Source organism: Bufo gargarizans, chromosome 5 (genome assembly GCF_014858855.1).
Source record: "Bufo gargarizans isolate SCDJY-AF-19 chromosome 5, ASM1485885v1, whole genome shotgun sequence".
Taxonomy (NCBI): Eukaryota; Metazoa; Chordata; class Amphibia; order Anura; family Bufonidae; genus Bufo; species Bufo gargarizans.
Window position 1 is genome coordinate 91,970,708 of NC_058084.1, and position 10,864 is coordinate 91,981,571.

The window sequence follows — 10,864 nt, forward strand, 5'->3', positions numbered from 1 at the left end:
AAGCTGGTGTAGTGAGCTTCATTTATATTAATATAAGGAGATATATAACGCATGTTTGACCGCAGCACTTGGTTGATTAAGTGTGTGGTTGTGTAAGTGTGTGACTTAAGATTAAGTGACTTTAGATTCAGGGACTTCAGTGGGGGACTGCAATTAGACAGTTTCTTATTACTACATTATATTGTATTTTTCTCTTTTGTGGTTTAATCCCCATTTAGTATGTGTTGCACAATTGACAACGCAGTCCAGTGCGCATCTTGCATGATGTATGCAGTCCTGGAACAGCCGTTCAACGGTGTATATCTTTGTTCAAGATGTGAGAAAATTGCGCATTTGGAATTCCAAATCGAGTCTCTAAATGGGCAAGTTGCAACACTGAGAGGCATTGACAATTTGAAAAAGAGTTTGCTTCTCACCGAGCAAGCACTCTTTGGGGTAGATGAGGGGGAGGGTGACAGAGAGTAGGCTGAGGAAAGTGAGGTAGCTAGCTGGGTAACAGTTAGAAAGCGGGGTAGAGGAAAGAGTGCCAGGGAGGCTAGCCCTGATCTGACACACCCCAACAAGTTTGCACGTTTGGCAGATGAGGGAGATGTCAGTCCAGGGACGACACTGCTGCAGCCGGACACTTCAGTCAGGGGAATGTCAGCTCCAGTAAGCAGGGAACCAGGTGAGCAGGGCAGGCCAGACAGGTGCTGGTAGTGGGAGACTCCATTATTAGGGGAACAGATAGGGCAATCTGTCACAAAGACCGTGATCGCCGAACAGTGTGCTGTCTTCCTGGCGCTACAGTTCGACACATCGCGGATCGGGTTGACAGATTACTGGGAGGGGCTGGAGAAAATCCATCGCCCATGGTCCATATCGGAACCAATCACAAAGTTAGAGGTAGGTGGAGAGTCCTTAAAAATGAATTCAGGGATTTAGGTCAAAAGCTTAGGGCAAGGACCTCAAAGGTAGTATTTTCCGAAATACTGCCTGTACCACAGCCCACACAAGAAAGGCAGCGGGAGATTAGGGAGATTAACAAGTGGCTCAAAAACTGGTGTACGAAGGAGGGGTTTGGGTTCCTGGAGAACTGGGCTACAGGCTATATCGTAGGGACGGGCTGCACCCTAATGGGGAAGGGTCAGCTGTGTTGGGGAAAAAGATGGCTAGAAGGTTGGAGGAGTGTTTAAACTAGGGAATGGGGGAGGGAAATTACATTATAGGAGAGGAAGATAGTGCAGATAGAGACCGGGGGCAAGGCAGTGGGACTGGGGGAGGAATAGAAGGAGGGACTAGAACAGTTCAGAAGGAAAGATGTAGGGTAAAAAATATACATAATCAAATGTACAGATGGAGTAGAGTTAACACTCATGTTTTCTGAGATTTCTGAGTTGTGTTATCTAATCTAAGCAAACACCTTCAATTGCTTTTCAATGGCTTTTGTCTCAAGATAACGCGTTGAGTTAAAAAATTTGAGTTAAGAGCAGGAGTGCTAACTCTGCTACATCTGTATGTATACTAATGCCAGAAGCCTGAGTAATAAAACTGAGGAACTGGAACTAGTGATGTGTGAGGAGGACTATGACATAGTGGGAATAACGGAAACATGGCTGGATGATAGCTTTGACTGGACATTTAATGTACAAGGTTACAGCCTGTTTTGAAAGGATCGTCAAAACCGGAGAGGAAGGGGGAAGGCTTTTATGTAAAGTCCTGTCTAAAGCACACACTTTGGGAATATATAAGTGAGGGACATGAACATGTGGAGTCACTGTGGGTAGAGATACATGGAGCTAAAAAACAATAATAAAGTCCACAGAAAATCTACTACTAAACGAGAAAGACAAGGCGGCAAATGATAATGAGGTGGTTATTATTGGGGATTTCAACAACCCAGATATAGACTGGGAAACTGAAACTTGCATAACTCATAAAGGAAAGGTTCTTGGCAATAACTAAAGACAATTACCTCTCCCAAATAGTTCAGGACCCGACTAGAGGGACAGCCATACTGGCCTTAGTATTAACCAATAGGCTTGACAGAACAACAGATGTGCAGGTTGGGGGACAACTGGGAGGTAGAATAGCTGGTCCCTTTGTTAATCCTCCTTTTGTTAATTTCCCTATTTCGCCATTGGGAGTAGTTTCCAAAAAGGAACCAGGGGAATTTAGACTTATACACCATCTGTCGTTTCCAGAAAAAAGCTCACTTAATGACGAGGTGGATAAGTCTAAGTCCTGTGTGGAATATTCGTCATTTGATGATGCATTGGCTTTGGTGAGGTATTTTGGGAATAGGGTTTTCCTGGCTAAGGCGGATGTAAAGTCAACGTTAGGCCGTCAGGATTTAACTCATTAAGTTTCCAGTTTGATGGGATATTAGAAGATCTTTTGTTTATTGGTTATTGTAGTTCTAGTCTATGTTCATAGTTGTTTACATTTTTGGAAGTTTGTGTATTGTTTGTTGGTATCCCAATAGCAGAAGAGAAGACGGTTTCCCCCTGTACTTGTTTGGAATTTCTGGGTATAGTCATCGATACCATGAAAATGGAATTTTGTTTGTCATTAGAAAAGATTGATGAGATAAAATTTTTGTTGATTTCTTTCATAAGAAAAAAAAATGCACATTGAAAGAGTTGCAGTCGCTATTAGGTTCATTGAATTTCGCGTGCAGAATTATTTCAGAGGGAAGGGTTTTTTCCAAGCGTCTATACTTTGAGACTAGAGGTTAAAGTTCGCATATTAAGTTAAGTCGAAGTTTAAAAGATGATATGGCCATCTGGTTGGAATTTTTAGAAAACTATAATGGAGCTTATTGTTGGCAAGAGGAGTTTGCGGAAGTTGAAGCCCTGGGATTAGTTACAGACACAGCAGGGAGTTGAGGTTACGGTGCATATTGGGATGGTAAATGGTCGGCAGAGGCTTGGTCGGCTTCATGGATTAATAACGGAATAACGTGTAATATTGTTCTTCTAGAATTTTTTCCTGTCCTTGTCTCAATTGTCCTATGGGGAGGTTATTTTAAAAATAGATGGATTTTGTTCAACACTGATAATAAAGGTGTAGTATTCGCGATTAATACGCTATCGTCTAAGTGCGAGATAGTAGATAAATTACTGAGAAGTTATGTTTTATGCTGTATGAAACTTAATATTTGGGTTAAAGCTAAATATGTTCAAGGTAAATACAATGTCTTAGCGGATTCTCTATCTCGTTTCCGGTTTGTCAAATTTCGGGAGTTAGCACCAGAAGTGGATTTGGAGGCATTGCCGTGCCCTCGCCATCTATGGGATCAAATTTGGGATTGATTTTGGAGTCTATCAAACAGTCGGTTGCGCAAAGAACATGCTGAGGAGGCGAGCGCCTGCACCGAATGAACACAGGCGCGCAAATTTTGAAATGCTGACAGGGCCGGCCGGAGGAGGAGATCGCGGCTAGCCCTGTCAATCAACCGGACGAGGGGGTGGTTTTTTGCGGCGGCTACCAGCAAGTAGACGCCCTACTTGCTGGTAGAGACCTCATTTACATATTATAAAAGTTCGTTTTCAGAAGAAACTGCTGAAGGAAAGTAAGTAAGAGCATTATATTTTCATATATCGCAGTATAAGGAATCTTCTGTGCCCAGAACACATACAAATGGCCAATAATCAAAACAATTATATGACTTCCTAAAAGAATAGAAAATTATTTAGTCTGGTGATATTAAGTCCGGTCTAACATATAATCTAGCTCTATGAGAATCCCAACGCCCTATCCTTCTAATAACCGCTTCATCTAACCCGCACCTAGCTGCCTCAGTTGCTGCACTAATTCTAAAAGAATGCAAATACATTTTGAAAGTGCTTAGACCAAGATCAGACAAACACTTCTTAAAGGGCTTCTGTCACCCCACTAAAATCTTTTTTTTTTGGGAGGGGGGGGCTAGTTAAATTCCTTTTACTGCGATATACGAAAATATAATGCTCTTACTTACTTTCCTTCAGCAGTTTCTTCTAAAAATGAACTTTTATAATATGTAAATTAGGTCTCTATCAGCAAGTAGGCCGTCTATTTGCTGGTAGCCACCGCAAAAAAACGCCCCCTCGTCCTGTTGATTGACAGGGCCAGCCGCGATCTTCTTCTCCGGCCGGCCCTATCAGCATTTCAAAAATCGCGCGCCTGTGTTCATTCGGTGCAGGCGCTCTGAGATGAGGAGGCTCGCCTCCTCAGCAAGCCTGCGCCTATGACGTCTTCTCTTTCGGTGATGTCATCGGCGCAGGCGCACTGAGGGAGTGCTGAGGAGGCGAGCCTCCTCATCTTGGAGGAACACAGGCGCGCGATTTTTTAAATGCTGACAGGGCCGGCCGGAGGAGGAGATCGCTGCTGGCCCTGTCAATCAACAGGACGAGGGGGCGTTTTTTTGCGGCGGCTACCAGCAAGTAGACGCCCTACTTGCTGGTAGAGACCTCATTTACATATTATAAAAGTTAGTTTTTAGAAAAAACTGCTGAAGGAAAGTAAGTAAGAGCATTATATTTTCATATATCGCAGTATAAGGAATTTAACTAGCCCCCCCCCCCCAAAAAAATGACTTTAGTGGGGTGACAGAAGCCCTTTAAGAACTGAACAAAACTGAAACTTAGTCAGAGGAGAACCATTCTTATGCATAAAAAAAACTGAAAGCCAAGCACAGACCATTTTAACTGAACAAAGTGTAGAACCCAACCAAGCATTTAACCTTATAATTCTACCCCTCCCAAATTGATACATTTTAGAACGCTTCAAAAAAGATTTCAACAAAACCATCCTTTAAAACAACCTCATCAACTTCTAAGCCAGAAGACACTGAACGACTGGCAGAAACTAATTCACCAATCCTTAACACTGCAAAAAAGGCCAGAAAAAAAACTTGTACGAAAAAGCAACACTTCAAATGAATCCAAACAAACAGAAGGCAAAATTTCATATAAACTCCTCAACAATTCAACAGATATCGGTCTCCTATTATCAATACCCGAGAAACTCCTACGATAACCTTTTAGCATCTATTTAATAGGAAAATAAGCTGACAGCGGTTTTCTACCAAACATCTTCAGAAAAAAAGAGAATCCCTCAACAGTCCCAGCTACAGACGAAAAAGACATGTTTTTATTAAAAAGACTAGCAATAAATAACATACCACAACCAAGATCATCAACTTCACTGGACAATGGATTAGAAAATAATATCCAATCCCACCATGCAGCTGCGTAAGCAGCCCGTGTTCTTTGCGCAACCGACTGTTTGATAGACTCCGAAATCAATCCCAAATTTGATCCCATAGATGGCGAGGGCACGGCAATCCCTCCAAATCCACTTCTGGTGCTAACTCCCGAAATTTGACAAACTGGAAACGAGATAGAGAATCCGCTAAGACATTGTATTTACCTTTTAACCCAAATATTAAGTGTTATACAGCATGAAACATAACTTCTCAGTAATTTATCTACTATCTTGCACTTAGACAATAGCGTATTAATCGTGAATACTACACCTTTATTATCAGTGTTGAACAAAATCCATTTATTTTTAAAATAACCTCCCCATAGGACAATTGTGACAAGGACAGGAAAAAATTCTAGAAGAACAATATTACACGTTATTCCGTTAATCCATGAAGCCGACCAAGCCTCTGCCGACCAGTTACCATCCCAATATGCACCGTAACCTCAAGCTCCATTATAGTTTTCTAAAAATTCCAACCAGATGGCCATATCATCTTTTAAACTTTGACTTAACTTAATATGCGAACTAGGAGATTTAAGACCTCTAGTCTCAAAGTATAGACGCTTGGAAAAAACCCTTCCCTTTGAAATAATTCTGCATGCGAAATTCAATGAACCTAATAGCGACTGCGACTCTTTCAATGTGCATTTTTTTTCTTATGAAAGAAATCAACAAAAATGTAATCTCATCAATCTTTTCTAATGACAAACAATATTCCATATTCACGGTATCGATGACTATACCCAGAAATTCCAAACAAGTACAGGGGGAAACCGTCTTCTCTTCTGCTATTGGGATACCAACAAACAATACACAAACTTCCAAAAATTTTAACATTTACTATAAACATAGACTAGAACTACAATAACCAATAAACAAAAAATCTTCTAATAACTCCCATCAAACTGGAAACTTAATGAGTTAAATCCTGACGGCCTAACTGGCAATAAGCGAAACGTTGACTTTACATCCACCTTAGCCAGGAAAACCCTATTCCCAAAATACCTCACCAAAGCCAATGCATCATCAAATGACGAATATTCCACACAGGACTTAGACTTATCCACCTCGTCATTAAGTGAGCTTTTTTCTGGAAACGACAGATGGTGTATAAGTCTAAATTCCCCCGGTTCCTTTTTGGAAACTACTCCCAATGGCGAAATAGGGAAATTAACAAAAGGAGGATTAACAAAGGGACCAGCTATTCTACCTAGTACTAATTCTTTAACTAACTTACTTTTGACTACCTCTTTAACCACCTCCGGACCGCCTAACGCACGGATGCGTCCGGAAGGTGGTTGATTAATTCCTCCTGGACGCATCCGTGCGTCATCTCGCGAGACGCAACATTTCGGTCAGAGCCGGCCCGCGCATGCGCATCGCGGGCCGGCAAAAGTTAAAGGAGTATTTCGTCAGCAACCTGCCAGCCAATGATCGTCGCTGGCAGGTTGCTGATTTTTAAAAAATCGAATCAGAAGCCAGATAACAGATCATATTAGTAAATATGATCTGTTATATGGCTGCCCTGCTCCTCTGCTGGTCCTTTTCGTCGGTTGGATCCAGCAGAGGAGCAGGCTTCACAGTGAGTAGCACCAACACTTCACTTTAGCCCCAGATCACCCCCTGCACCCCAATTAACCCTTTGATCACCCCTTTGATCGCCTGTCAATCACTAGTGAAAGAAAAAAAGTGATCAGTGTAAACTGTCACTTTTTTTTTTCACTGGTATTGACTGTTAGGTTTTAGGGATAGTTTAGGCCCCTTGGTTAGGTAGTTTAGGGATCAGTTAGCACCCAGCCCACCGCACCGCAGTTCCTTATTCGCTGATTAGCGTATCGCTAATCAGCATTTGTACTTTTATAGTATCTGTAAGTGATCAAAACTGATCACGGTCAGATGTATAATAGTATTAGTGTCACTTTAGTTTGCCCTCCACCCAAAACGCAGTGTTTGCCCGATCAGGCCTGATCGGTCGCCCACATGTGCGTTCACCCACGCCCGCCCCACCGCAGTGACAAAATGTTTTTTTTTTTTTTTATCACTGCACATTCACTTTACACTCGCTGCGGCGATAAAAAAAAACCTGTTTTGATATTTGTTATCAACCGCAGCGGCCTCCGGTACTTCGCTAGCCTCCCATTTGTAAGACAGGCTTGTTTTTTTCTTGGGTAGTCTCAGGGAATACCCCTAAATTTAGTTGCCCAAATGTCAAACAGGGGGTATTCTTCTGAAGAGGCCTACAGGCTTCTGACCCAGTCGGATGAGGAATGGGAACCCTCATCTGATGAATCTAGCGGGTCAGAATATGAACCTGTAGAAAGAAGTGGCTCTCTGACCCAAAGTTCGGACGAGGAGGCTGAGGTACGTGATAGCACCAGGCGTACCCGGCCCTGTGTCGCTAGACCACAGGTTGCGCAGGATCCGCTTCAAGAGCAGCAGAGTGGGGCTGGCGCTGTCGGATTACGTGGTGAGGCATACACCAGCAGCACAGCCCTTCCTGGACCTAGTACCAGCACTGCCGTACAACATGGTGAAGTAGCGAGCACCAGAAGGGCAGTTGAAGCTGGTACGGTGGCACGTGCAGTAGTTACCCCGTCGCAGCCACCGCAAAGACGGGCCCGTAAAGCCCCTAGAATCCCTGAGGTGCTGGCAAACCCTGATTGGCAGTCCCCAACTTCAGCCGCACCTGTAGTTCCCCCTTTCACCGCCCAGTCTGGAGTTCGGGTTGAGACAGCTCAGATCGGTTCGGCCCTGGGATTTTTTGAGCTGTTCTTGACTGCGGAGCTCTTAGACTTAGTTGTGGCAGAAACAAATCGGTATGCCACACAATTTATAACCGCCAACCCGGGAAGCTTTTATGCCCAGCCTTTCCATATTTGTGTGTAGGACAAGTTGCCACATGCTTTCGGTGGGTGACTTGATGGGCTACGTAGACAAACCAGTCCTATAAAAGGACCTTAGCTCCACTCTTCCTTAGACCACACCAGCTAAATAGAAACAAAAAACATTATTGAGAGGCTAATTATGTGCTGCTGTGTGGACAACAGGAAAGAGGAATTGTGTAAGTAAATTCTACTTTTCCATTATGCCCCATAACAGCACCGGTGAGAAACCATCCCCCAACCGGACAGGAAGCAGGAACTTCCAAGATCGTTGAAAAGGATCCTTCCCCCAGTTTCCTGTCCATAGGACAGAGTTTAATGGGACTGTAGGAACTCCTGTCTTGGGTTGGCTGATGTGGAGGTTACCGGTCTTCACTAGGAGCTGCTGTTTAGTCCGGAGTTCCTCTCTTGCCCACGGATGATGTCTGGGAAGTCTCCTCATTCTACCCTTCTGCTGCAGCCTGGTAGTGCAAGGGAACTAAGAGCAATATTGTGTGCACTGAGTCAGTCTATCTCAGATTTCAGAAAGACTTGTAAAGATTTCTTACAATGTAACAGCAGTAGCTTTTGTTAATAGACGGAGGGAGGGGGGGACGGACGGACGGACGGACAAGATCTCTGGCTCTCATGACCATTACCCTAGTGTCACGGAATGTGTACAGGTAACAAGGCAAAGCAACATGTATAAACGACTCGCTGGATCCAAAAACTAAGGAACCAAGGGAGACCCCTGCAGAAGACCTGGCACTTTCCCTGGCTGCTCAGCCTATGCAAAGATCCGAATGGTGGAGGTTTGCATATCCACGAACCTTGACTATAAAGCCCTGAGCACCCTACAATAGTGAGGGGACACGACCACCGGCTCCCTACACAAGACACGGAGGGAGTCAGGGTCACCTGGGATCCAGCAAACAGATATTAACAGTTAAAGGTACACTTAGCTTTGAAGCAAACAGGAGGACAGATCAGCGTGCACACACACTCCAGGAAGTAATATAAGCCGCCCAGAAAAGCATTCTGGGGAGGCATTTAAAGGGAAGCAATTAACACATGACAGCTGAGAGAGGCTGACGAGAGGAGGAGCTGAATACCACAACACAGAAATTCAAGGAGGAGGTTCTGAAAGGCCTCTGTCAGAGCTTCTCAGCTGTCTGGTTGTGACAGTACCCCTCCCTCTACGAGTGGACTCCGGACACTCAGAACCCACCTTCTCAGGATGGGACCTATGGAAAGCCCTGATGAGACGAGAGGCCTTAATGTCCGTCACTGGGACCCACATCCTCTCCTCAGGACCATACCCCTCCCACTGAACAAGGTACTGAAGAGAACCGCGGACAAGACGAGAATCCACAATCCTAGATACCTGAAATTCAAGATTCCCATCAACCATAATCGGAGGAGGAGGCAAAGGCGAGGGTACAATGGGTTGAACATAAGGTTTCAATAAGGACTTATGAAAAACATTATGGATCTTCCAAGTCTGAGGAAGATCAAGACGGTATGCAACAGGATTGATGACAGACAGGATTTTGTAAGGCCCAATAAACCTAGGACCCAACTTCCAGGAGGGAACCTTCAATTTGATATTCTTGGTAGACAACCACACCAGATCACCAACATTCAGGTCCGGACCAAGCACACGTCTCTTATCAGCCACACGCTTATATCTCTCACTCATGCTCTTTAGATTATCTTGAATCTTTTGCCAAATAGATGACAAAGACGAGGAGAATCTGTCCTCATCAGGTAAACCAGAAGACCCCTCTCCCGAGAAAGTCCCAAACTGTGGATGAAACCCATATGCACCAAAAAATGGTGACTTATCAGAGGACTCCTGACGACGGTTATTTAAAGCAAACTCAGCAAGGGACAAAAAGAACACCAATCCTCTTGATTCTCCGCCACAAAACAACGCAGATATGTCTCCAGATTCTGATTGACGCGCTCTGTCTGGCCATTCGACTGCGGGTGGAAAGCAGAAGAGAATGACAACCGAACCCCCAAGCGAGAACAGAAAGCCTTCCAGAATCTGGAAACAAACTGCGTGCCCCTATCAGAGACTATGTCTGAAGGAATACCGTGCAATTTGACAATGTGATCAACAAAAGCCTGCGCCAGCGTCTTAGCATTGGGCAAACCAGGAAAAGGGATGAAATGCACCATTTTGCTAAAACGGTCCACCACCACCAGAATCACAGTCTTCCCCGAGGAACGAGGCAGGTCCGTGATAAAGTCCATGGACAGATGTGTCCAAGGACGGGAAGGAATGGGTAAGGGAAGGAGAGGACCTGATGGCCGTGAATGAGGGACTTTGGCACGAGCGCAAGTCTCGCAGGCTGCCACAAAACCCTCAACCGACTTACGAAGCGCAGGCCACCAGAATCTCTGAGCGATGAGATCCAGTGTGGCTCTTACCCCCGGGTGCCCAGCAAGGACCGTATCGTGGTGTTCTTTAAAAATCTTGTGTCTTAAAGCGAGAGGCACAAACAACCTCCCAGGAGGACAAAGATCAGGAGCCTCTGACTGGGCTGCCTGTACCTCTGCCTCCAATTCAGGAAAAAGAGCAGAGACCACCACACCTTCAGCCAAAATGGGACCCGGGTCTTCAAAATTCCCGCCTCCCGGAAAACAACGTGACAGGGCATCTGCCTTCACATTCTTAACTCCAGGGCGGAACGTGACAACAAAATTAAACCTAGAAAAGAACAACGACCATCTGGCCTGTCTCGGGTTCAGACGCTTGGCTGACTCCA